This window comes from Monodelphis domestica, chromosome 4, assembly GCF_027887165.1.
Source record: "Monodelphis domestica isolate mMonDom1 chromosome 4, mMonDom1.pri, whole genome shotgun sequence".
NCBI classification, from domain to species: Eukaryota; Metazoa; Chordata; class Mammalia; order Didelphimorphia; family Didelphidae; genus Monodelphis; species Monodelphis domestica.
Window position 1 is genome coordinate 135,491,232 of NC_077230.1, and position 22,601 is coordinate 135,513,832.

A 22,601-nucleotide genomic window follows, 5' to 3' on the forward strand; every position below is an offset into this window, starting at 1 on the left:
GTTTGATCAATTAGCCACTCTCTCTGTAGATTTTCACAATACCACTCTTCCCCACTATTCTTTTTACCTATTTGACCAATCTTTAATTCCTGTAGTGGCTATTCTCCTTTGGCCTGTCTACTAATTATGGGTGTCCTTCAAGTGTTTGTCCTAGAACCTCTTTTCACATTCTTCCATTTCCCTGCTTAATCCTATCAGTTTCCACAGGTTTAATTATCATCCCTATGAAAATGATCCACAGAACTTTATATCCATACCCACCCTCTCTCCTGAGCTTGAGATATATATCACAAACTCCCTTTTGGATATCTCAAAGTATATATCTGATAGACATCTCAAACTTATTATGAAACAAGATTCATCCTTTTTTTTCACTTAAAATATATCACAACCTTTCTAGTATTCTTACACTTATTTCCCTCCATATACTCCCAAGTGAAGACACACCAGTCATACTGCTGTTCTGTGACACTACATCTCTAGGTTGTCTGCCATGCTATGGTTGGGTTGCTTTCTTTCCTTTGCCTCCTGACTTCCCTGGATTCCTTCAAAACTCAGCTTAAATCTCACCTTCTGCAGGAGATCCTTCTTCTAATCTCTCATTGCTAGTTCCTTTTCTCTTGATATCAACCTACTTTATATTCTAAGATTTAGCATAGCAACTGATACATTGTCAGTAATTAATAAGTGCTTACTGACTGAATGACTCACTGTTAATAGCTCATGTTTGTATATCTCTTTTATGTTTGCAAAGCACTTTATATACTTTATCTCACTTGATCTCACATTTTTATAAGGTAAATGCTATTATTGCTCCCATTTTACTGATAAGAAAATTGAGGCCCAGAGATATGAATGTGTTCATAGTCCCATACTTTACAACTGTATGATAAAGGATTTTAATCCAGGTCTTCTTGATTCCACATTTTTAACATATCTTATATACATATTCTAAATTATACAGGCTTCTAAGGTTGTTTTTATTTTTAACAATAAAAATGGTCATCATTCTTGACATAGTTTGTCACTACTGGTCAGCTATCACTAGAGTAACCATCCTGAATGCTTTTGAAGTTTAAAGCAAGTCATCATTGGAGGTAATTCAGCTAAATTATTATTTAAACGAGTAAAGCAAATTAGTCACAATTGCTTAGGAGATTCAGTGACAAAAGGTAAAAAATCTGATGGCCCCATTGAGATATATCCTAAATCATGTAAAATCTGTGCTGATAATTCCTACTAAGTAGACATAAAACTTAGCTCAAAAATATGGTCCTATCTTTAAAAACAATATAATAAGATGAGGCCATATGTATATGATGGGGAAATAAAAGGCCAGTCTAGGTTGTGTTGGGGTGGGGGAGAGGGATGATGTTAGAAAATCAATCAAGCCAAAAGTTGATTTTAAGTTGCTCTATAGAAATTTAAAATAGACATTCATTATGCCCATATTATCTTGCAAAGCACTGTGCCTAGCATTCCCCCTCAGAGCACTAACTCTAGAGAAATCAAATCAAGGTCACTTTCTAAAAGAGAAAGTGAAATACAGATGTTTGCAGCTTAATGTGTCTTCCTCTTTATTGTCTTTTGACAGAAATCCATATAATCCAGAATAACTAAAAATCTTTCCTGACTTATTACTTAATTAAAAATAAGTTATGAGCTTTCAAAAACCCTCATTTAATTTATGGAATTTGAGTTAGGAATTTTTCTGTTGTTCATAACTATCAAAAAAAAGTACTGATGCATTAAAGTAAAAGAGCTCTTCATCCTTTCTATCCTCCAACAGATGCTATAAAAGATATTATCACAGATGTTGAAAGTTGATATTTAAAAGAACAAAACATGGCAGTGAGAAAATTCATTTAGAGTACTTAATGTCCTTGATTCTGAAAATTGGCTAACTTTCTCTTGCAAGGAAGGCCAGCTGAGTTCATTGTGTGGTTAGCAGCAGCAGATGAAAGTGTTCAACTTTTCTTTGCTTCATGATGAACCAGAGAGAATTGTCTTGCTTGTCTAATGAGTTTATAACAAATTCACTGATGCTGACACATTAGTTGAATCCACTGGACTGCTAAAGTAAAGAATGGGAGAGCAATTTTTGACAACTTACTAAAATTACTACCACTAGTGTAGATGAAGCATGTATATATGTGTATATATAAACAAGCATTAATGTATACACGTATATATGTATTGTGTTTCTGTAGATATGCACATGTGTGTATTATACACACATGTGCATATGCATGCATGCATGCACATATATACATGGGAAGTATATGTGAACATCTATACACACAGATTATGTGAAATTTTCAGATTGAGAGAAGAGAATTATCATTAATGAACACTTTAATGCTAAGTACCAAATTCAATGTATTCTGACGAATTACCATTTAATAGTTATAGAATGATGTTAAAAGAAATTATAATCATCGTATGAAATTTTATTTGAATATAAGCAAAGCATCTTGATACTTATGGCCTATATTGTCCAAGTGCGTTTATGTTTCCGCTTTCTGAAAATATGAGGAGTGATGGATTCAGAAATAGCATTAAAGGAGATGTTCTTGTAACTTATTTATTAACTTGTGTAGGAGTTAAACTTGAATACTTGAAGTATTATATTCATAAAGTTCATTATCTGACAAAATAGAACCACATGATTAAGTTTTTTTCTACCTGTTCAAAAATCCTGCTCCACCAAAGCCACAACAAGAAGTAAAAAAGAGCAGAGAGATGGAACTCCACTGAATTTATTTCCTGGCTACCCCAGCACATAATGACAGGAAGAGAATAGGGTGCTGGGGATCATAGTTTTTAGGGTAACAGATTCAAATTACACATTTGTTTAGTTCAAGACTAACTCACTATATTCAATGGTCGGTCACATTAGACAGACATGATTATGAGTTTCCAAAGGAATCAAAGTGAAAGACCTTGGAGAGATCAAAACCAATATATTATCACTAGGAAGGAAACCATTGAGATACGTGCCTTACTGAGATGGAGGTATAAGGATTTGTGTTTTTTCTGGTATCCCCAAAGCTTAGTTTATTACCTGAAATATAGTAAGTTCTTAATAAATATTTATTGAATAAATGCTGGGAATTGAAAACAGAAGATGAGAGGTATTTGGATCTTTTCTTTGCTACTCAATGGTGCAAAAATATTGAAGTAGATGACCTCTAAGATTTCCAAATACTTCCTTATTATATCTATGAGCTACTGCTGCAATGCTTAGCACAATGTTTAGCACAGAGCTTGGTCCTGGCACATGGTAGGCACTTAAAAAAAAGATTATTGATTGAATAACAATGCATTAGAGGAAAGAATCCTAAATTTGAATCCTGGAGTTATATAGGTCAGATTTTATTATCACAGATGGTCAAATTACTTAATGACTGTGTGATTTACAAGAACGAATCCAAAAATCTGAAATAGTTTTAAAAATAAATTTATTATGTGTTTAGGTAGAGGAGAGTGAACCACAAAGAAGGTGATCTATGCAGACTCTGGAAGGTTTATACTATGTAGGATTTAGATAAGGGGTCATACATACAAACCAAATGTATAATGTTAAGCCATTTTGCTGAAAGAGCAACTCAAAAGCAAGGTAGATTGAGATGGATATGAGTAAATGGAAACATTCCATAACATTTGGCCATAATATAAGAGAAGCTGCAATACAAGATTGTATGGACACAAAGCAAGACCTGGGCATGAGGAACCAAAAGAAAAATTCTTTGGATGGATCTAAGGCTTGGGAGAGTCTCAAATTCTTTGTGGCCATCTTTGGTATTCCTGGAGAGTTACTAAGATCAGACAATATTCTTGGTATAGATGACCTTTAATCACATAAGGATAGATTTAAGCAGTGTAAGAACTTTTGTAAACAATAGAATAAATAATTTTACCCACATTGAAAACATAAATTTGCCCATCTTTAAATTTGGGATAATAATACTTTGGGCTACCTACATCACACAGTTGCCAAATTAATGGATGAAAAGCATTTATTAAGTGCTTTCTAAGTGTCAAAAACTGTTATTCTTTTAGCACAGAATCTAGACTTTTTCTACCCACAAGGATCTTATATTTTTCAATTGGACTATAAGCACATTTATTATTTTACTATTTCTTATATTTTAACATGCAATTCATAGAAGTATTTTGTGAATACTTTAAGCTTTTCACAAAGTATGCTCAATAAATTTTGTTGAATAAAGTTTTGCAAGTTAGGAAATCGCTGTTTAATAGGGAACTGATGGTTGAAACCTTTGATACTATTGCCTTAATGTATGTTGATGAGGACCTAGAACATTACTTATTAATTCAAAGCCATTTTAAAAACACATACCATGTATAAGATACCCTGCTAGGCACTATAGGATATAAATGAAAGTGAAAAACTGCTCTTACCCTCATTTATGTATGTTTTGTATCTCTGAAACATTCTCAGGCTTATAGAAAAGTTTAATCACACATCTAACTTATCTTTATTATATATGTATATATATATATATATGTACATAGGTTCATACACACTCAACAGAGATACCCAAGGCTGGAGATAAAGTGGATCACTGGAGAAGAAAAATAAAGAAGAATTAGGACTTAGGAGCTGACCAGTTATAAATAATGAAGGATAGGAAAGGTTATAAGATTATTCCAAAGTTTCACAGCTTTGTGACTGAGTGAATGGTGGTGTCATGGACATAGATATGTAGCATAAAATGGATGAAAGCATATTGGGAAGAATGGAGAGTTTTACAGGAAGATAATGAGCTTATGTGTAATATTTTTTGAGCTCTTTACTAAGGTGGTAACATCCAAATAGAAATTGCCTATGGGCACCTGAAAATTCAAAGTTTACACAAGAAGAGAGGATTGGAGATGTTAATTAAGTACTACTTTAACATCAAGATGATAAGAGAGGTCAAAGATAGAGCAAAAAAATAATAAGGTTTTTTTTATCCATAGAATGATATTTTTATTTTAAGACAAAAAACACAGGACTATCATGAGAGAATTCCTAGTCTGGTGAAGAGGCAGTAAAACAGATCTAGTTTTAGAGTTTGGTCTCTGACACATATCAACTGTGTGACCCTAGACAAGTCCCTTAACATTCCATACATCTAGACCACTGTGTAACACTTGTAAAAAAGGTGCTTATGATTGTCCTTACGGCAGTTCAATTCCTAACATTAATGAAATCATAGGCCCTTTCTCTATACCTATTCTATTCAATATGGTGAATGCCAAGCCTGATTTTTCCACGCATCTCAGAGTGGTCTGTTATCTCCAGAACTCTCAGTCTAGTCTCAAAATTCATTTTAATCACTCATAAAAACAAACACAATGCACAGGCTCTGATAGGAAGGGAACTGGGGACTATTCTGAAATGAAATAAACAATTCTTAGATGATAAAGAAGTGATCAGAATACCAAAGAAAACGTTTCAGTGACTAATTGAGCTCATCTTTATACCCATGAGCTGAGAAAATAGTTTGGATCATTAAAGTGTCATATCACTTGGAGAAGTAAAGGATTTGAGATGATTTCTGTGTAAGCAAAAATTTTTTAAACTAGCCTACTCAAAAACAAAGAAATGATTTTAGGTCTCTCTGAAAAGGAAGTGAAGTCATGTCTCATTTTCATTCTAACCCTTCTCATTCTCTACATCACCCCCTGTATGATCTAGGACTATATTTAAACTGCTCTTCAAAATGTTCAGAAAATGGGTGCAGCTGGGTGGCTCAATGGATTGAGAGCCAGGCCTAGAGGCCGGAGATCCTGGGTTCAAATCTGGTCTCAGACACTTCCTACCTTTGTGATCCTGGGCAAGTCACTTGACCCCCCATTCCCTAGTCCTTACCACTCTTCTGCCTTAGAACCAATAGACAGCAATGAATCTAAAATGGAAGGTAAGGATTTAAGGTTATAATTTATAAGGATTTTATAAGGATTATTTATAAGATTATAAGGATTTAATTTAAAAAATGTTCATAAAAGAAAAATCTACCACCTCCCTTACTAAATTGTTCCAATGGCTTGCTTGATATATTCTTAAAAGTTATTTTCTCATTCTGAATGCATTTGTTTACTTAAAACTCAATCTTTTCTATCAATATTCCCTAAAAACATTAAAATAAGTGTTGCTCTTTGCCATTTATGTAATTCATTTCCTCATATGGAAATGTGTTGTTTTTTTTATAATTAGCTCTTTAGTCTTCTTTTTTCAGCACCTTTAGGGTTTTCTCTGGCCTATCTTTCCTCCAGTTACCATAACTTTGTCTGTAATCTTTTTTATTTTCTTGACATCATACTAAAATTGCAGGATTTTAAGAGGTCCTACTTATTTCCTAACTCTCATTGCTATTTCCTACTTTATCCATTTCACATTCCCCTCTCCACATATAGTATGGGTGGATAATTACATGTAATTGCATTTTGAAAGGTTTTCAGGACATAGACTTCTTCCAAAAGGGGAATTTCTGATGGATACTTCATTTTCTTACCTTTTGATTTCATTGGGATTAAAGCTCTGGATCATAAGACTACTTCCACAAGTGTAATACAATATTTATAATACTGAATAGCTCTCTCAGTTACTGTTGTCAGTCTGCCACATCTTTGAGTCATTCCACAATATTATCACCTTTAATGTTGTGGTCTTGATTAACTCATCCACTTAGTGTTCTATTCCCAGATTACACAATTAGCCTCATAGCCCTGTTTGGGTACTGGAGGGGGAGGATTCTTTCTTGTTTGATCTCTATACAAGTTTCTTATCACCTGTGAATTGCACATACAGAAGTGCATTTTTCTTCTCTCTAAAAGAAGACATAATAGATGCAATAATCATTTATTGTTCTCAATTCCCCCATCTCAAGTAAATAAGATATAATAATCATTTCATAAATGATAGAAGTTGCCTGTAGTAGAAATATTATCTTTGACTTCCTAAGTTAGTTGGCTGCACTGAAATTAATATGACTTCCCTGTTTACTTTGACAAACTAAAGGGATTAGCAAGCAGTTTGGAGGGTCTGCAATAAAAATGGAATTTCTTAGGAACATACAGAAGTAAAACCAGTCAAAGACTTGTTCTTTGTCCCAAGTCCTTCATAAGGCACAGACAGTTGAACAGTAGGAAGATAGAGGATGGAGCATCATATGTAAAGAAAGCCATTAAATATATGAATTGCACATTGGGCACTTTGGCAAATGTCTTTAAGTACTTTGCACAAGGACTGGAAGAAAGGAATAAGCAAGGGAGTTGTATATTGTGGAGACAAGATCTCAGGCTTATTTATGGTAAACATTATAATAAAATGGCCCTATTTGCACAGCCCATAATCATTATGTGATCAGTCATGTTTCCAGTGTTAGTGGGGAAAACATAAGTATATTCAGATTTGTTCTGATCTCTTTGTCCTATATACTATATTCTAATTACCTATTTTCTTCTTCTTTCCTTTTTAATAGTCTTTAATTTTCAAGCTCTGAACCTCCCTTTCTGATAGTATCTCCCATCATGTCTTTTTTCTTTATTATAATAGCTAAAATATTTTTACAGATTACACATCAATACAATTTTTCAACATTCATTTTCTGATATTTTGAAATTCATGTTCTCTCCCTCCCATCCTTCATCCTTCCCATGAAGGCTGCCAATATAATATAGGTTGTACATTTATTATCACATTATACATATTTCCATATTTGTCATGTTGTGTCTCCCATCTTGTCTTAAGCTCTCAACTTTCTCTAAGAATTCCAAAATTCTTGATCAACTTTCAATGTAATTTCCCTCACACACTCTCCCACATAGGACATAGAAAAACCACTGGAGACTTTTTTGTTGTTGTTTTTCCTTCCTTTTTGAAGAGAACCAATTATGTCACAGGGTGATATCTTGACTTGTGCATAATTGGAATTAAGGGAGGCAGAGTTTCACAGCATCATCAACCTCAGTCTCTTCCAGAGTTATTTGAAGTTCAGTGCCAAAACAAGTTAGGAGAATGGTGATGGCCTGGAATAAAGTGGATGACCTTGACATCCATGAGTGACCAAGCTCTAAACATCCCAAAGCACCTGCTTCTGATGCATATATATTTATATAATATTAACACATATTAACATAAACATATGCATATATGTTTATATAATAATGCATATTAACACAAACATATGCACATATATTTATATAATATTAATACATGTGTGATATTAATGTAACAGATATATGTCTCTATAAGTATATGCATATATATGTTCATATGATATAAACACATGTGCATCATGAATAGAAAACTATGCTTAGAGTTAGGAATAGTTTTTACAAATTCTGACTAGTATATAGCGACAGTCATGTCATTTCCTGTTTCTCAGATTTAATTTCCTTATAGGTAGGAAAATACCTGTATTACCTTTTTTGTAGGGCTATTTTGAGGGTAAAATGGGGAAAGACATGTGAAGCTGATTAAAAAACACAATACCACGCACAAGGTCAACTTTATTTGTACATTAATATGCATATATAGATATATGTGGAAGGTTTCAAAAGTCTTAATGTAGTTTTAAGATTTTACAAGACCTGGCATCTAGCAGAAGCTGAGCAGATGAATTTATTTCAAATACCTAGAAGGAAATGTGATGAAAATAGATAACTGTGATGCCCAATGTACTAGTGGGAGATCAGGAACAAAAGTTTGACAGATAACTAAGAGGGAGGGAACAGATAAAGAGAAACACCACTTCCCTCTCAGACAGAGCTGTCCCAGAGAAAGTGAAGTTAATCAATGTTTGGAACTGAAGGATAAGAGGAAATCCCATTCCATCTCTGTTACTGTTCTCTTCTTTGGATGATTGTTATCTGTGATCCCCTTAGTATATTGAAGAAAAGATATTTAATTCTTCTATAAATTATAAGATCTATTTATTAATTGATAGGTCTGGAATGGTAGGTATGGGAAGAGGGGAACAGGAAGTCCCTATTCTATATTCCACCTAAAGTTTCTTCAGGGGTTAAAGCTCAGGTCTAGGGACCTAAGTCCCAGAAGTCCTTAGGATCTTTGTAGAGTCAGGTTGATGTAATTTCCTGAGACAGAGATACAGCTTTGAAGGAAAATCTTTGGGGTGGATAGTCTCTTGCCTTCCCCAAAGGGAAAAAGTCTCTATTTACCACTTATAAAGAAAGATGGTTAATCTAGGTCTCTTCAGATCAACAAGGGATTGTAGCCAGAAAAGATCAGTGAGATTTGCTCCTTTCCTCCTCAGTTCAGAAGGACCAGAAGAAGAATATATTCCCAACTGTTCACCTGCTTTTCTTAGCTGGGGATTCCAGTCCCACCCCCCCCAACCCCATTGGCAGCCAAAGTTATATTTCCTCCTTGCATGAGATTTCATTGTAAAATCCAGTCTTTGCAATATATTGTATCTCTCTCTCATCTACACCACATAACTAAGGAGGTAGACTGCCAAAAGAACTACATACATATATGCACCTACTTATTTAGCATATTGTAGTGAATGAAATGCTATAGTTTAAGTCAAAGAAAGTGCCTGAATTCAAATCCTAGTTTCCTAATTCTGCCATTTGCTTACCTAAATGACATTGGGGAGGATAAAAGATTATGGAGTTAGAGCTGAAAGGGACCTTAAATATGCCCTTATATTACAGATAAGAAATATGAGGTATAAATAATTTAAACTTGCCAAAAGTCACAAAAGTAAACAAATGATAGTTATTAATAGGTATTGAAATAAAAAGCATTTCACATATTTTTCAACTATGAAGTCAACTATCATATCATTTCTAAATTGTGTCTTCTTGGAGCTAAGCATTCTAACTTCTTTCAGTGAATTCTCCTTTGATGTGTTAAAACACAAAAATTGCTTATTCTAGAGTCAGAAGAGCAGAATAATATCTTACCACAGGCACTGCTTGTGTGATTTTGGGAATGTCATTTAATTTCCGTGAAACTGAGTATCCTCAATGGTAAAAGGAAACTGTAGGAGATGATCTCTAATGTCATTCGCAGTTTTGTGCCTACTGTTCTTTGATTCTTTATTCACAGGATTCTTCTCCATTCTGGTTTTCTTCCTCTGTGCCAAAATCTTAATGCAATATGCTACTTGGTGTTCTGAACAGAGTAAAGTATCAACTGATTTTGACTCTCCTGTTTCTGGTCATTCAGATTCATATAAAGTTTTTGAGATCATACATTTTTAATAGTCATTTTATACTATTGTTCCAATTTGAGTTTAGTCTATTAAAACCTTTAGATCTTTCTTTATGATTACCTGCTATTGAGCCATATATCCTTCATTTTTGGATCATCTGCTTGTAAAGTTGAGGTTTTTGTGAATTGCAAGACTATATTCATAACTGTATTTAATATTCTTAGATTTGGCCCAATATTCTAGAGTAATGAGATCCTTTTTTTAAAAAAGACCTTTTTAAAAAATTTTCATCCAATGTATTAACTATTCTGCCTAGTAGTGCCAACCCAAAATTTGACAGACATGTAATCTTGGGATTTCTCCAAGTCTCTGGGGAAAAAAGTTAACTAGTACATTGCCAAGCAGAGTTCACCAAGAATCTTCTCTTCTCATTCCAAGTGGATTTTGAACTATAGATGACTATTTTGTGAGTCCAACTATTCAATCAATTCTAAGTCTAGGCAACTGTCATGTTGTCTTGCCATGTGGATAAAAGGAATCAGAGAGGTCAAGTGATTTGTTATTGATACATGTGTTGTCATATTTTTATCCATCCTCATGTATGAGTCATTTAAAAGACATTTTAAAGACATTTTTACTTCCAGGTAAAAAATATATTAGACTGTCTCTTAGCAATGAATGAATGAGTATATAATGTATGTGATATACCACCATTTAAAAATCATGGGTACTATTTGAAAAGTCACCAAAAATTGTGGTCAAATCATCTTGCAGAAATGTAAATATTCATTGGGTTTTACTATTTTTGCATATAAACATAAATGATATATTTTAGCACCCATGTAAGTCTCTCATCAGAACCTACATTTTAATCCAACAAAAATGTCAGCTAAAATTATTAGATGATGTTATTAGATTTAAATGGAGAGTGCTCTACATTCTAAGCAATTATGTTGAAGTTCTATCTTTATTGAGGAAAGATGAGAATTTTCACTTTTGATTAGGCAAAATTGTATGTTTCAAGAACTTACCAATTAATTATAATTCAAATAGGGATTTTCATTAGTGTTGTGAAGAGTCCAAATTTAAGCTTATTAATAAATGAACCAAATTGAAATTTTAACCATGTGAGAGATTTTACAAGCCTGCTAGTATTTTTATAGGAAGATACTGAAGTTTGTGAAACATCAAAAACCATTTCAGGAGTCAAATAATGTATTAATAAAATAAATAATTCAGGAGTCATAAATGAATCATAAATGACTTTCTCTTTATCACAATTGCAACAAGAATTTCTTCATGTTATGGTTGCTTCATGACATCATGATGATCATGAAATCTGACATTTATAAGTTTTTAAAGATTTTCAAAAGTCTTTATAAATATAATCTCTTTTGATCCTCATGAAAATCCTCAAAAGTTATTATCCCATTTTATAGATGAAGAGATAGAAACAATCAGAGGGGATTTGGCCAGGATCACACATTTAATAATTTTCAGTCCAGATATGAGCTTAGTTCTTCCTGATCCCTTAAGCAATGCTCTATTTACTGTAACACTTAGGTGCTGTATCTTTGAAACTCATGTAGACCAACAGGAATTGATGTTTCCATACTTTCAGTTTGTACATATTTTCTCACCTGACAGTGGCAAGCAAATATGAAAATGCTTAGGCCATAATCATAATAAGGGAATTTAGTGCGTATATTGGTGAAGGGTTTTGAGTCCAAGTGCCCATAGGGCAAATTCAAGCTGTTGGTGAGCTCCTCGCATTACCCCAGAGGGTGGACGGAGGAAGTTCTTACTTTGGATGGCTAGACAGAGGTGTGGAGCATGCAAAAAAGTCTTCAGGCACTGGGAAGAGGGGGAACAGAACATCTCTATTGCTGGCTGGGCACTTTTGCCAAAACATTGCCAGCACTAATTTAGTGAGAAACATTGATCCATAAAAGATTATTAGGATAGTTATCACAAAATAATAAATTAGGAAGTGATACAATGCAGTGACCATCATTAATGGAGGACAATGATTTTTTAAGACTTTAAAGTGGGAAGTATATTGATAATTATGAAGCCTGTAAAAAAAAATAAAATTTTCTAATTATTCAGCACTCCCACAGAATCAGAGGATGCCACTATAGAAATGCAGAAAATGAAGAGTCCCTATGGCCAATAAAGCCTTTAAATACAAAAAAAACTGTTTATATAGTTTTTCTGTATACTTCCAAAATTACTAAATATGGCAGGTTCCTGCCCTCCAGAAATGTACTATCTTAAATAGAGACATTAAAAACTAATAATGATTCTGACTTTTGAGCTACCACAGGCCTTAGGAATTGAGTTTATTCAATACAGGAGGTATGATTCAGAATCCTAGAGAAGATTATTGTTCAAAATACTAGAGAAACCAAACAGCTTTATTGAACATGATACATATATATATATGTATATATATATAAAGATTGAATCCTAATCTCCTTCACTCTCCTCTCTCTTACATCTTTCTCCCCACTCACTTCTTCCTTCCCTCTCTCTCTTTCCCTTCCTCTCTCTCTCTCTCTCTCTCTCTCTCTCTCTCTGTCCCACCCTCTGTCTCTGTCTCTGTGTCTCACTGTCACTCTCTATTTCTCTCACGCACACAAAAACACACACAAAAACACACAGAGACACAGACTCAAGAACACACATAATTGAATGAAAGATTTTCATATATGTGAGATTTCATGAAGCCTAAAGCCAAGCACTATATAAAGATTCAGGTGTCCTTCCATTCATACCCGAGTTCCTTTTATTCAAATTACAGTGAATGACTACCAACCAGTAGATGTTTATGGAAACCTCTGCTTCTTTTTTATTACTTTTTATTATAATATTTTATTTGATCATTTCCAAGCATTATTCATTAAAGATAAAGATCATTCTCTTTTCCTCCCCCTCTCACCCCCCATAGCTAACACGTGATTCCACTGGGTATCACATGGGATCTTGATTCGAACCCATTGCCATGTTGTTAGTATTTGCATTAGAGTGTTCGTTTAGAGTCTCTCCTCTGTCATGTCCCCTCAGCCTCTGTAGTCAGGCAGTTGCTTTTCCTCGGTGTTTCTACTCCCACAGTTTGTCCTCTGCTTATGAATAGTGTTTTTTCTCCTAGATCCCTGCAAATTGTTCAGGGACATTACACCGCCACTAATGGAGAAGTCCATCACCTTTGATTGTACCACAGTATATCAGTCTCTGTGTACAATGTTCTCCTGGTTCTGCTCCTCTCGCTCTGCATCACTTCCTGGAGGTCCTTCCAGTCTCCATGGAACTTCTCCACTTTATTATTCCTTTTAGCACAATAGTATTCCATCACCAACATATACCACAATTTGTTCAGTCTTTCCCCAATTGATGGGCATCCCCTCGTTTTCCAATTTTTGGCCACCACAAAGAGCGCAGCTATGAATATTTTTGTACAAGTCTTTGTGTCCATTATCTCTTTGGGGTACAGACCCAGCAGTGCTATGGCTGGATCAAAGGGCAGACAGTCTTTTATCACCCTTTGGACATAGTTCCAAATTGCCCTCCAGAATGGTTGGATCAGTTCACAACTCCACCAGCAATGAATTAGTGTCCCTACTTTGCCACATCCCCTCCAGCATTCATTACTTTCCTTTGCTGTCATGTTAGCCAATCTGCTGGGTGTGAGGTGATACCTCAGAGTTGCTTTAATTTGCATCTCTCTGATTATAAGAGATTTAGAACACTTCTTCATGTGCTTATAATAATTTTGATTTCTTTATCTGAAAACTGCCTATCCATGTCCCTTGCCCATTTATCAATTGGAGAATGGTTGGATTTTTGTACAATTGATTTAGCTCTTTATAAATTTGAGTAATTAAACCTTTGTCAGAGGTTTCTATGAAGATTTTTTCCCAATTTTTTGTTTACCTTCTGATTTTAGTTACATTGGTTTTGTTTATACAAAAGCTTTTTAATTTGATGTAGTCAAAATTATTTATTTTACATTTTGTGATTCTTTCTATGTCTTGCTTGGTTTTAAAGCCTTTCCCCTCCCAAAGGTCTGACATGTATACTATTCTGTGTTTACCCAATTTACTTATGGTTTCCTTCTTTGTGTTTAAGACATTCACCCATTTTGAATTTATCTTGGTTTAGGGTGTGAGGTGTTGATCAATTCCTAATCTCTCCCATTTTTCGCAGCAGTTTTTATTGAATAGTGCATTTTTGTCCCAAAAGCTGGGATCTTTGGGTTTATCGTATACTGTCTTGCTGAGGTCTCTTGCCCCCAGTCTATTCCACTGATTCTCCTTTCTGTCTCTTAGCCAGTACCAAATTGTTTTGATGACTGCTGCTTTGTAATATAGTTTAAGGTCTGGGACTGCAAGACCCCCATCATTTGTGGTTTTTTTCATTATTTCCCTGGATATCCTTGCTCTTTTGTTATTCCAAATGAACTTTGTTATTTTTTTTTCTAAATCAGTAAAGAAAAATTTTGGGAGTTCAATAAGTATGGCAATAAATAGATAAATAAGTTTGGGTAGGATGGTCATTTTTATTATATTGGCTCATCCTATCCATGAGCAGTTAATGTTTTCCCAATTGCTCAAGTCTACTTTTAGGTGTGTGGAGAGTGTTTTGGAGTTGTGTTCATATAGTTCCTGTGTTTGTCTCGGGAGATAGATTCCTAGGTATTTTATTTTGTCTAAGGTGATTTTCAATGGGATTTCTCTTTCTAGTTTTTGCTGCTGAGCTGTGTTGGAGATATACAGAAATGCTGATGACTTATGTGGGTTTATTTTGTATCCTGCAACTTTGCTAAAGTTGTTGATTATTTCAATTAGCTTTTTGGTTGATTCTCTGGGATTCTTTAAGTAGACCATCATGTCATCTGCAAAGAGTGATAACTTGGTCTCCTCCTTGCCTATTTTGATGCCTTCAATTTCTTTTTCTTCTCTAATTGCTACTGCTAGTGATTCTAGTACAATGTCAAATATTAGAGGTGATAATGGGCATCCTTGTTTCACTCCTGATCTTATTGGGAATGCATCTAGTTTATCTCCATTGCAGATGATATTAGCTGATGGTTTTAGATATATAATGTTTATTATTTTTAGGAAAGACCCTTCTATTCCTATGCTTTCTAGTGTTTTTAATAGGAATGGGTGTTGTATTTTATCAAAGGCTTTTTCTGCATCTATTGAGATAATCATGTGGTTCTTGTTGGTTTGCTTGTTGATGTGGTCAATTATGTGGATGGTTTTCCTAATATTGAACCAGGCCTGCATCCCTGGTATAAATCCTACTTGATCATGGTGGATGACCCTTCTGATCACTTGCTGGAGTCTTTTTGCTAGTATCCTATTTAATATTTTGGCATCTATATTAGGGAGATTGGTCTATAGTTTTCTTTCTCTGTTTTTGACCTGCCTGGTTTTGGAATCAGTACCATGTTTGTGTCATAAGAGGAGTTTGGTAGAACTCCCTCTTTGCTTATTATGTCAAATAGTTTGTATAGTATTGGGATTAACTGTTCTCTGAATGTGGTGAATCCATTAGGCCCTGGGGATTTTTTCTTAGGAAGTTCTTTGATGGCTTGTTGGATTTCATTTTCTGATATGGAATTATTTAAGAATTCTATTTCTTCTTCTGTTAGTCTAGACAGTTTGTATTTTTATATATATTCATCCATATCACCTAAATTGGTGTATTTATTGTCATATAATTGGGCAAAGTAATTTTTAATGATTGCCTTAATTCCTCTTCATTGGAGGTGGTGTCCCCCTTTTCATCTTTGATGCTGTTAATTTGCTTTTCTTCTTTCCTTTTTTTAATTAGATTGACCAGTACTTTGTCTATTTTGTTTGTTTTTTCAAAGTACCAGCTTCTTGTCTTATTTATTAAATCAATAGTTCTATAACTTTTGATTTTATTAATTTCTCTCTTAATTTTTAGGATTTCTAGTTTGGTTTTCTGCTGGGGGTTTTTAATTTGATCGCTTTTGAGTTTTTTTTTATTTGCATTTCCAATTGATTGATCTCTGCTCTCCCTAGTTTGTTAATATATGCACTCAGGGATATGAATTTACCTCTGATTACTGCGTTAGCTGCATCCCAAAAGGTTTGAAAGGATGTCTTGCCATTGTCATTTTCCTCGATGAAATTATTAATTGTTTTTATGATTTCTTCTCTAACTAAACGATTTTGGAGTATCATATTGTTTAATTTCAAATTAGTTTTTGATTTGGTTTTCCATGTACCATTACTGATCATTATTTTTATTGCCTTATGATCTGAAAAGGCTGCATTTATTATTTCTGCTTTTCTGCATTTGTGTGCCATGTTTCTGTGACCTAATGTATGGTCAATTTTTGTGAATGTGCAATGTGGTGCTGAGAAGAAGGTGTATTCCTTTTTATCCCTATTTATTTTTCTCCATATGTCTATTAATTCTAATTTTTCTAAGATTTCATTCACTTCTTTTACCTCTTTCTTATTTATTTTTTTATTTGATTTATCTAAATTTGATAATGGTTGGTTCAAGTCTCCTACTAATATGGTTTTAATGTCTATTTCTTCCTTCAATTCTCCTAGTTTCTCCATTAGAAATTTGGGTGCTATATTATTTGGTGCATACATGTTGATTAGTGATATTTCCTCATTATCTAAAGCCCCTTTTAACAAAATATAATTACCTCCCCTATCCCTTTTGATGAGATCTATTTTTGCTTTGGCTTTGTCAGATATCATGATTGCAACTCCTGCCTTCTTTCTGTCAGTTGAGGCCCAGAAGGTCTTACTCCATCCTTTAATTCTGACCTTGTGGGTGTCTACCCGCCTCATGTGTGTTTCTTGAAGACAACATATGGTAGGGTTTTGGATTCTAATCCATTCTGCTATTCGTCTATGTTTTATGGGTGAGTTCATCCCATTCATGTTCAAGAGTTATGACTGTCACTTGTGGACTCCCTGGCATTTTGATATCCTTCCCTAATTCTAACCTTTCTTCTTCAGCTCTACCTTTTAGTCCAGTGATTTACTTTAAATCAGTCCCCCTTGTCCCCTCCTTTGATATGTTTCCCTTTCTAGTCCCTCCCTTTTTGTTCCTTCCCCCTTCCTCCTCTTCTTCCCTCCCTTTTTTGTGTTTCCTCCCCCCTGTCCCCGTGGTTTTCCCTTCTCCCTTCCCTTGTTGGGTAAGATAGAATTCAAGATCCCAATGGATCTGGATGTTCTTCCCTCTCAGAGTTGATTTCCCTGAGAGTAAGGTTTAAGTAAAAACTCTCTTCCTCTCCTTCTTATAGGAGTTTTCTTCCCCTCCCCTTCACATGTGAATCTTTGTGTGAGAAAGGTTATTCTATTTGGTCTTTCTTTTCCCCCTATTTACACATTACATTTTCCCCACATGTTAGTATACATAGATTGATATAAATACAGTCCTTATAGAAGAGAGTTTGAGTGAAAGAAAAAGATAACATTTTTCTCCTTTTCCCTTTCCTTCATATTTACCTTTTCAGATATTCCATGCTCTTTGTTTTTCGATATCAAATTTTCCACAGAACTCTGGTCTTTTCTTTGCAAAAAACTTGGAAATCTCCTATTTTCTTGAATGCCCATACTTCCCCTTGGAAGTATATAGTCAGTTTTGATGGGTAGCTGATTCTTGGTTGAAGGCCCAGCTCTCTTGCCTTTCTGAAAATCATCTTCCACGCCTTAAGGTCATTCAGAGTGGAACTTGCAAGGTCTTGTGTGACCCTGATTGGCATTCCTTTATATATAAATTGTCTTTTTCTGGCTTCTTGTAAGATTTTTTCTTTTGCTTGAAAGCTTTGGAATTTGGCAATTACATTCCTGGGAGTTGTCTTTTGGGATTTAGTGTAGAGGGTGTTCTGTGAATTCTTTAAGTGGCTGTATTGCCCCCTTGTTCTAGAATCTCTGGGCAATTTTCTTTGATTATATCTTGTATTATGATGTTGAGTTTGCTGTTTATTTCTGGCTTTTCTTGTAGTCCAATTATTCTTAAATTGTCTCTTCTCCCTCGATTTTCCAAGTTTGTCACCTTGTCAGTGAGATATTTTATGTTCTCTTCTAATTTCTTGGTCTTTTGGCTTTGCTTTATTAATTCTTGCTCTTTGTCTTCGAGTTGCCTAATTCTGACCTTTAAAGCCTGGTTTTCCTTTGCACTTTGGTCAGATTGGTTTTGTAGCTGCATGAATTTCTTTTGCATTATTTCCCACTTTTCCTCCCAGAAGGATTCCATCTTTTTGATCATTTCTGATTCAAATTCTTCATGTGTTTGTGGAGAGTTTCCATTTCCTTTGGAAGGTTTTGGAGCATTTGCTTGTGTTTCCTCTTCTATCTCCTCTGTATTTTGTATTTTTGCTCCATAAAATGTGTCCAAAGTCACCCCCTTCTTCTTGTTTTTCTTGGAATTTTGAGGCTTTTGTGCTTTTGTGGAGTTTGCCATCTCTATCTGAATGGGAAGGACTAGCTTTTCTTATCTCTGTCTGGTGTTCAGAGGTTTTAGCCCTAGGCAAATTGTCCGTTCTCCTCAGTTGTTCTGTCTTCCCGGGGAGGCCAGGAATTGCTGGTGTTTCCCTGTTACTGCCCTCCTCAGTTCCCTCCTGATGGTTCTCCACTGCCCCACTTCCACACTCTGAGCCTGGCTCGGCCCTTTCCTCGGGGTGTTTGTTTCAGTGCCTTAGCCTGCTAGAAGAGCCTACACTCTGAGGCGGGGGAGGGACAGAGGCTTCCCAGAGCTCTGAGGACTCCTGAAAGGATTAACTTTTGCTGGGTTGAACTGAGTATGCCTTGAGGCAGGGACCTTCCATGAGACTCAGAGGTAAGGATCCAGCCAGGGGGCTGCAGGCTCTCCCCCCTCTCTCTCTGTTTCCCTGCTGTCTGGGTGCCCCCGCAACTGGGTCAGGTTGTTTTCAGGAAGTGGCCTTCAGAATAGCTGGCCCTGAGGCTCTGAGGTTCCCTCTTCTGCCTTGGACTCAGCGCTCTGGACTGGGGGTGGGGGGTGGGTCCTGGGACCTTCCTTCTGCCTACCCCTTAGGTCCGAGTGATCTCGGTTTCTAGCTTTTGGGGGGCCGTACTTTTTGATCCAGGTCCAGGAGGAGGATTCCCAGGGTCTATGCTGTTGTTCATTTTGAATTTCGGTTCCCTAGGAGCATATAGTTTGAGTTTGGTAGAGAAGGGTTTCCGGAGATCTGAACTTTAGCTTTCTCTAAGCCGCCATCTTGACTGGAAGTCGAAACCTCTGCTTCTTAAAGAAGATGCAAGTCTGGTTTCTACAAACAATGGAATAATTTGAAGTGTTTCTTCTAAGTTACTGTTTATGACTGTTTTTTCAATGGTGTCAGGGCTTTTTCAGCAGACCTCAAAATCTTCACATCTAAGTCTTCTCAAAATATATTTTACCTTCCACAAAGTTGGTAAACAACCTTTGGCCTGGGATGCAGAAACTGAATGCTATGAATGCTAAGTGAATTATGCTAAACTGATCATTGTGTTATATTAAAGAGCCTGGAATAACAAAAATAGCCTTTTTTTTGGATTTGCCCCTTTCTTCATTGATTTCTATCCATGTATTCATTATCAAAAGATGTTTTTTTTTTAAAGCTGATTGTATGGTGGATATGAAATCCTTTTAAACTTCACCCAAATACAATCACAAATAATCTCAGATTTAAGATTTCTCTCAAGGTACTTTACCATCTATTTCTTTCTCTATTGTTATTTCTTTAGTTCTACTCACCCTCCTCCACTCCCTTTCACTGTCAGCTAATCACTGATTGTGAAGTTAGTGGAAGAGTCTGGATTTTATTATCTCAGATCACATAGAGAAAACACTTGAATAACCAGTGAAGCAATAGATATTATTAGAAAAATCCATCAGAGAAATCAATTGTAATTTGGAGTCAGTTCACAAAGTAAAAATTCAAATGCTTTACACAGATCGGAGGTAATCAGAGTAATCACCAGGTAGGCAAGGAAAATGGCACTATTAATATATGTTTTTTTAATGGTTGAAGCTAAAATATGTTTACTCAGTGCCTATTGGCTTTGATCATAGTATTTCATTAGTGTTCAAAAAATATTTACTATCTTGTGTCTGAAATATTAGGTTCTTCGGGGGGGGGGGGGGGATAGGAGATGCACAAAACAAATGTCATTACCATGACCAAGACTAGTGATGAAAGAGTAAACAACTATCTATACTATCATTACTGTACCACTTTTAGAGGAGTCGCATTACCCCTTCACCAGGGTACTATGATAGCTACATTCACTGAGGAGATTTATGAAGACAGAGGACTAGATCCTGCTGACAGGGTTAATAAACTGGTTGTTTCTGTGTTGACGTGGGAAATTAAGTTGAAGATGATGAACTCAAAAATGCCCTCATGAATAGTTTCCAAAACCCAACTCTAGTTTAACTCATTAGCCTAGCCAAAACTCTACCACAGACAGCTCAAGGAACTACAGTTTCAACATGTCATCTTAGAAAAAGAGGACTGAACATCAGTGAGAAGGAAGAATTTTTAGAATTTTGTAAATAATCTAAAGGAAAAAGGGTTAGGAAGAATCTGTTTAAAGTCATAGCCTTTCAAAGGAAAGTAATAAATGCTGGAGAGGATGTGGCAAAATTGGGACATTAATGCATTGCTGATGGAGTTGTGAACTGATCCAACCATTCTGGAAGGCAATTTGAAACTATATGCAAAGGGTGCTAAAAGACTCCCTGCCCTTTTACCCAGTCATAGCACCATTGGACTTGTACCCCAAAGAGATAATAGGGAAAAAGCCTTTGACAAAAATATTCATAGCTGTGCTCTTTGTGATGGCAAAAAATTGGAAAGTGAGGCGATGCCCTCCAATTGGGGAATGGCTGAACAAATTGTGGTATATGTTGGTGATGGAATAGTGTTGTGCTCAGAGGAATAATGAACAGGAGGAATTCCATGTGAACTGGAATGATCTCCAGGAATTAATGCAGAGTGAAAGGAGCAGAACCAAGAGAACATTGTACACAAAGATTGATACACTTTGGTACAATCGAATGTAATGTACTTCTCCATTAGTAGCAATGCAATGATCCAGAACAATTCAGAGGGATCTACAAGAAAGAACACTATCCATATCCATAGGAAAAACCATGAGAGTAGAAACAAGGAAGAAAAACAACTGCTTTCTTGCTTGATCATGTGGTTCATTGGGATATGATTGGGAATACAGATTCTAAATGATCACCCAAGTGCAAACATCAATAATATGGAAATGGGTTTTGATCAAGGACACATTTATTTTTTTAAACCCTTACCTCCATCTTGGAGTCAATACTGTGTATTGGCTCCAAGGCAGAAGAGGGGTAAGGGCTAGGCAATGGGGGTTAAGTGACTTGCCCAGGGTCACACAGCTGGGAAGTGTCTGAGACCAGATTTGAACCTAGGACCTCCCATTTCTAGGCCTGGCTCTCAATCCATTGAGCAAGCCCCTCAAGGATATATTTAAAACCCAGTGGAATTGTGTGTTGGCTACAGGAGGGAGTAAGGGGAAGGAAGGGAAAGAATATGATTCTTGTAACCAGGGAAAAATATTTTAAATTGACTCATTAAAATGGTCAAAAAATTTAAAAATTAAAAATTAAAAAGATGATCTGATAAAAAAGTAATAGCATTTAAAATGTAATGAAATACATAGATTAAAGTTAGTTGAGTACTTATAATCTACCAAGAACAGATACTAAGCTATGAATTGGTAGTTAGGAAACAATTTTTAAGGATTCATTATTTTGGTCTGATTTTTAGTTTTTGTTCTTTTTGAATCAAAGGAAGCTTAAACTGTGCTTGGCTCAATAACCTTATAAAATATGTTGATATTTCGATCAGTTTAAGTTGACTCTAATTGGATATATTAACAATGTAGGATGTAAAATGTACAAAATGTGATCATACAATAATGAGACTGATTTTCTTACATAGTTTATGAAAAACAGTCTCAATCCATTATGGTTTTATCTCATACAGTGAAAACGCAAACTGAATAGGCTAGCGTGTGTAATAGGTGAAACATTTAACAAATTCATTAATTTTTTAAAGCCTTCCCTTCCATCTAAGAATCAATAATGTGTATTGGTTCCAAGGCAGAAGAACAGTAAAGGCTAGGAAATGGGGGTTAAGTGACTTGCCTAGGTTCTGTAAAAATGGACTGGAATCCAGGACTTCAATCCCCACAAGCTTTTGCTCCACTTCCCCAGAATGCTTTGTAATCTCACCTGGGTCAAGATCGAGAAGGCATTTCACCTGATTGCAAAGGTTTTTGGCTCTCTTTTGGACTTCCGTTTTGGGGCAGACGTGGCTCTTTTCATAATGTAAGTGAGGTTGTGTCTAGGCCTCTCTGTGGC

At 35.4% G+C, this 22,601-nt stretch overlaps 1 protein-coding gene across 1 annotated transcript in view; it reads left to right on the plus strand.

Annotated features, from left to right (window-relative positions):
• The window catches only part of THSD7B (thrombospondin type 1 domain containing 7B), a 1,225,997-nt gene that overhangs the window by 967,877 nt on the left and 235,519 nt on the right, over positions 1 to 22,601 (plus strand). The gene's annotated exons all lie outside the window — the stretch shown is intronic.